Source organism: Chiloscyllium plagiosum, chromosome 2 (genome assembly GCF_004010195.1).
Source record: "Chiloscyllium plagiosum isolate BGI_BamShark_2017 chromosome 2, ASM401019v2, whole genome shotgun sequence".
Classification (NCBI taxonomy): Eukaryota; Metazoa; Chordata; class Chondrichthyes; order Orectolobiformes; family Hemiscylliidae; genus Chiloscyllium; species Chiloscyllium plagiosum.
In genome coordinates this window covers 27,231,619-27,237,618 of record NC_057711.1, presented here as the reverse complement: position 1 = coordinate 27,237,618, position 6,000 = coordinate 27,231,619, and the positions used below count along the sequence as shown (strand labels likewise).

Here is a 6,000-nt window from a genome sequence, read left to right as displayed (position 1 = left end):
CCTTGCTGATCTTTGAGGGGCTCTATTCTCTCCCTCGTTACCCTTTTGTCCTTGATATATTTGTAAAAACTCTTTGGATTCTCCTTAATTCTATTTGCCAAAGCTATCTCATGTCCCCATTTTGCCCTCCTGATTTCCCTCTTAAGTATACTCCTACTTTCTTTATTCTCTTCTAAGGATTCACTCGATCTATCCTGTCTATACCTGACATATGCTTCCTTCTTTTTCTTAATCAAACCCTCAATTTCTTTAGTCATCCAGCATTCCCTATACCTACCAGCCTTCCCTTTCACCCTGACAGGAATATACTTTCTCTGGATTCCTGTTATCTCATTTCTGAAGGCTTCCCATTTTCCAGCCATCCCTTTACCTGCGAACATCTGCCTCCAATCAGCTTTCAAAAGTTCTTGCCTAATACCATCAAAATTGGCCTTTCTCCAATTTAGGACTTCAACTTTTAGATCTGGTCTATCCAAAAGTTGAAGTCCTAACTTTGAACTTTTGGGACATTGGAAAGATCCTGGGAAATGGAGAGAGCCAGGTGGGATGTATTGGGGAAAGGAACACTAATAAGGGCAATAGAACAAATTAGGTTGGGAGCTGGGTATTAAGTATGAGCACACAGTTGGGTAATGAGGTGTGCTAGGGAGGGAGGGTGAATGAATGCATCTATAATTGTGGAATGAAGTGGATAGGAAAGGTTTAGAGGGCTATGGAACAAGTTCAGTTTAGGAAACCTGGTCTGCATGGATGATTTGGGCCGAAGAATCTGTTTCCGTCCTGTATGACTATATGGTTCCATGTGTATCCAGCAGATAATACTGGGTCCTCTGTTGGAACTGGCTTTCTGTGATGGCTGTCACCCTGTTCCTTGCATTGGTGTATAGAAAGTGAGCAGACTCCTCTTCCCTTCACTCCAGTCTGTGCATGAACTGTGAGTCATAGGTGACATAGGTTTAAATTACTGTTTGTCTGTTTTTTTAATGACACTTGACTATGGCTGACTGACGCTGCTCATGCCCCTGTACTCCTATCGGATGAACCCCATGACTGATTAACTGAGGCTCGACCCTGCTTAACTGAGGGCTACTGCCTTTTGGCTTTGAGACATGGCCATGTAGTTGATATACAGCGCTTTAGGTGTGACATTGAGAGAGTTCAGTGCATTACAGCATATTGTTCGACCCTTTGACAGGTGACTGCTGACAATCACGTCAAGCTACCTTCATGTCAAGCTACCTGTCTGACTGTTTGCACTGAACAGCAAGGGAAGACCTGAGTGCCACAAGCCTTTAAGCTGAGACCGAGGAGGCATAGAGTGAAAAGGACAAACTTGGATGCTGTGAGCATCACGGTGGGTGCAAAGTGAATGTGCACTAAGAGTGAGCAATCAGCTTTGAGATAGGCCCTAGCCCAGTCTGTGAACTGGGTGGCTGTCCCTGTGTACAAAGTATCTTTGCAGTAGCGTTGCAATTAAAAGGGACGGGGCTGAGCTTTCCATAGTGCTGAACTGAAGTGCAGAATCATATTGTAAGTGGATCGGAGATGGGCCATGAGGATGTGGTGAAGCTAGTGTGTGTCAAATGCCAACATCTTTAGATATGGGGGTGCATGTGATCATTGCCCATGGAACATGCCCTGTAATGTTGGCACTGGCTATCCAAGAATGTAAAAACATAGGAACTAAGAGCAGGAGTAGGCCGCCTGGCCCTTCGAGCCTGCTTTGCCATTCTATAAGATCATGGCTGATCCTTTCGTGGACTCAGCTGCACTTACCTGCCCATTCACCATCTCCTTTAATTTCTTTATTGTTAAAAAAAATCTACCTAGCTTTAAAAACGTTTACTGAAGTAGTGTCAACTACTTCACTGGGCAGGGAATTCCATAGATTCACAACCCTCTGAGCGAAGAAGTTTCTTTTCAATTCAATCCTAGATCTGCTCCCCCTAATTTTGAGGCAATGCCCTCTTGTTCCAGCTTCACCTTCCAGTGGAAACATATTCTCTACATCTATCTTATCTATTCCCTTCGTAATTTTATATGTTTCTATACGACTTCCCCCCCCCCCCAATTCTTCTGAATTCCAATGAATATAATCCCAGTCTACTCAGTTTGCTCTCATAAGCCAACCCCCTCAAGTCTGGAATCAACCTCCTGAATCTCATCTGCACCACCTCTAGTACCAGTACATCCTTTCTCAAGTAAGGAGACCAAAACTGCACACACAACTCCAGGTATGGCTTCACCAGCACCGTGTACAGCTGCAACATAACCTCTCTGCTCTTAAACTCAAGATGGATGTTGAGAAGAGCAAGCAATGAGCTGCAGATGTTAGGATCCTGCTCAGACTTTCATACTATGAATTCTTGGTGTCTAGTCTCTATGCGGCAGTTGGGAGAGTGAGAGTCTGCATATTATGATTAAGTAATGATGACATGTGAGCGAGCACTAATTGCTGTTAATAGGCCTATTGCTGCACTTGTGAGGATCTCCTTTTGCCATCTGGGTGTTGGTTGGAAAATCAAACCTTTTGGTCTTGACGTAGGGAAAGGCTTCACTTGACATGTTCATCTTAATTATCCCAAATTTCCCATTGAAACCTTTGTCATTCAGAACCTAAGAACATTCTGCTCATGAAGGTGTGTTCATGTTGTGAGTCGCCACACTTGCCCAAGGTTTTATTGGACAAAGTCAGAAGTCACACGACACCAGGTTATAGTCCAACAGGTTTATTTGAAATCACAATCACCTGATGAAGGAGCAAAGCTCCAAAAGCTGCGTTTTCAAATAAACCTGTTGGACTATAACCTGGTGTCATGTGACTTCTGACTTTGTCCACCCTAGTCTAACACCTGGCACCTTCACATCCAGGTTTTATTGAGTTGTAGCTGCTTGTACGCTTTCTCAATAGATGACTGTAGATGGTGGACCATCCTTCAGCTCAGGTACAGTCCCATTATTTGACAGTCAGCTCAACAGCCTGTCCCTGGAAGGGATGAAGACCCTTATTCCATGCATTATCGCACAGTGGTGTTGTTTGTGTACATTCTACTCCTGCAGAAGGAAATAAGCACAAAGAGACATCAACATAGGGACATTAACTGCTTCCATGGATACTGATAGAGATGTCAATCCCTACAGCTGTGATTGTGTATTGCTTTTCAGAAGATCATGGTGCAGGGGAAATTAGGAGTTAAATGATTTTGATTGAAAAATGGTTCAGTGTTGTCAAAGAGCTTGTGTTGCTGGAAATTAGCAAAGCATCATATGGTCTGTGTGTCTGATGATCCTGAGTGGTATTTATCCCAAAGCCTTAGTGGCGGAATCTTGTCTCATGCTAACCTTTGGCGAAAAGTTGCAGGTTCTCCTAATTGTAATGAGGGGTCAGTGAGCTGTCAGTGAATGAGCCACTAAGTGCTATATCTCCTTTTTAGGTATGAGCTCTGACAGGTATGTGAGAGGCAGCGCCACTGTGGGGCCAGTCATGCTGTATCAGTAGCTGTAATGAAATCTCAGATACTGATTGTTTGCGAGATAACTGGAGATGCCTGGCGCACAGTTTCTGTGTAACAGTTCTCTGCAGTGGCACCCTTATAATGATAAACCTCACTCAAAGAGGCACAAAAGTTTAGGTAGGCTGTGGTATATAGCCTGGCACAACACTTCATCCTTGTCCAATACTGGGTTTTCATGAGCTGGCCATGGGTATTGACCTCCAAAGCTCCCCCTGTCTGCATCATTTGAGATGGCCTGTTGTCACCATCCTTGCGAAAAAGCACTTCCCTTTTCTGGTGCTCAGCATTCACAGGAACCTTCAGGGAGGCATCCCTAAATTATGGCATTTTCTTTTTTTTAACCAGGTCTGTGACAGCCCAAGGGTAGGCATTGGTGATGAGCAGAGCATGAGTGATGCTCGTGGCTTCAGACAGAGTGAAATGCTGCCTGGACATCTTTTAACTGGAAGGTGAAGCCCAGAAGGTCCCAGTAGGGAGCACAATTTCCTGCTTGCTGACCACTGGTAGTTTACCTGTGCATGAAAACACATTGAGGTGAGAGGAAGTCTCTCTGACTGTTGCTGAAAAAGCCAGTCTGCTCCCGAGGGGAAGTACCTTGCGCTTCAGGCCTGCCTCCACATTTATTCTCCAGAAAATAAGATTCTGTCCTCCGTGTCAGATTTTCAAACTAGCTTTTAAACAACCAAGTTTATTTGCATGCTTTTGCCTATATGGAATTCAAGCACTCAACACAGAATCCAGTGATAACAACATTTCCCTTTTAATAAGTGTGAAAGGACTGGATGGAAGGGAGAAACATTGTGAAGAATCACCATTTAAAATGTGAAGGCTGCAATATATTTCAGCTATTTATTATCTACTGTAATGTATTCAAATGAAAGATAACATATGTGTAGTATTGAGGTTTATTTAAATTGTCGTGTCTGTGGCCCCATTGAACTATGGATACCCTCTGGTGTTTCTCTTTTCCGTCTGATTGCCATTCATAGAGTGAAATATAACAGAGAGTATTTTTATTGGTGGCACTAGAAATATAACTTTGATAAATGCTGAGCAAAAGTTGCTTGTACGTGGTTCCGCAAATTATCACTGGCCACTTGTATCATGACTTTCTGATTTTGAAACTTTCTGCTCCTGACATACAAGAGCCATATAACTACAGTGGCTACCAGAGCTTGGTCAGAGGCTAGGAATACAGTGGTGAGCAACTCACCTCCTGACAACCATCCAAAAGGCAAACACAGGAGTGTGATGGAATATTCCCCACTTGCTTGGATGGGTGCAGCTCCAACAACACTCAAATTTGACACCATCCAGGACAAAACAACCCACTTGATTGACATCAAATCCACAAGCATCCACTCTGTCCATCACCGATGCTCAGTAGCAACAGTGTGTACTATCTACAAGAAAGCTTCTGAGTTAGTTTCCAACCTTCCAAACCTACAAATTTACCATTTAGAAGGTCAAGAGCAACAGCTACATGAGAACAAGTTCACCTCCAAATCACTGGCCATCCTGACTTGGAACCATATCACTGTTCCTTCACTGTTGCTGGGTCAAATTCTTGGAATTCCCTCCCTAAGGGCATTGTGGGTCCATCTAGAGCACGTGGACTGCTGCAGTTCTAGAAGGCAGCTCACCACCACCTTCTCAAGGGCAGCTATGAATGGCCACGAAGTGGTGGTACAGCCAGCAACATCCACATCCCATAAACAAATCTAAAAAGGCCTTTTTCAGCTTTGTGATTAACTTTCAGATTTAAAAAAAAGCGAGACTCCAAAAAATACTTGTAACTAATTTACAATTATTGCAGAAACAGCAGACTTGCTGAACATTCTGGGGTGAAAAACAGAATAAACTACTGCCTGGATTTACGATCGTTGTTCCATTTGTCTCATCCAAAGATGAACCTTGTGTATTTGTACATTTCTTTTCTCTATGTAAAGCAACACATTGACAGCAATATCCCTCAACATTGATGCCCACTCCATACAATGAACGTGCCCTATCACCCTCTCTATTTGCTTCACTTGTTTCTCTGCTTTATTAAGCTTATTTCCTACCTCTGCCCAAGACCCCCTCTTATTGCTCCCTCCCCGTTGCTTCTCTCCATCATGGCTGACCCCACCCAGTTCCAGTCTCTCATCATCTTCTGTTACTAGTCGCCATTGACCAATCCTAAAGGACCCCAATTGCATCCTCCAGCTTTCCTTCCCAGAATCAGTCTGTCAATTAAGAAATAGAAGAAAACAATTCAAATTTGTATTGTTACATCCAGCAGATTCTCAGCTTTAGCATGTTCCCCAACCTTTTTTATTTCCTGCCTTCTACTTCTGTCTTCGTGTATCTTGGGAGCATAGTGTACTTTATCAAGTCATGTGATTTATTGTCTTTCCACAGCCACATATACATTCTGGAACGAGGCACACTTGCTGTGCTTAGTTGATATGTTAGTGGCAAATACCTTGGTGTTTGGAAGTAC

The 6,000-nt window shown here is 43.4% G+C and overlaps 1 protein-coding gene across 8 annotated transcripts in view; it reads left to right on the top strand.

Moving 5' to 3' along the window:
* The window catches only part of sorbs2b (sorbin and SH3 domain containing 2b), a 308,354-nt gene that overhangs the window by 113,876 nt on the left and 188,478 nt on the right, over window positions 1-6,000 (top strand). The gene's annotated exons all lie outside the window — the stretch shown is intronic.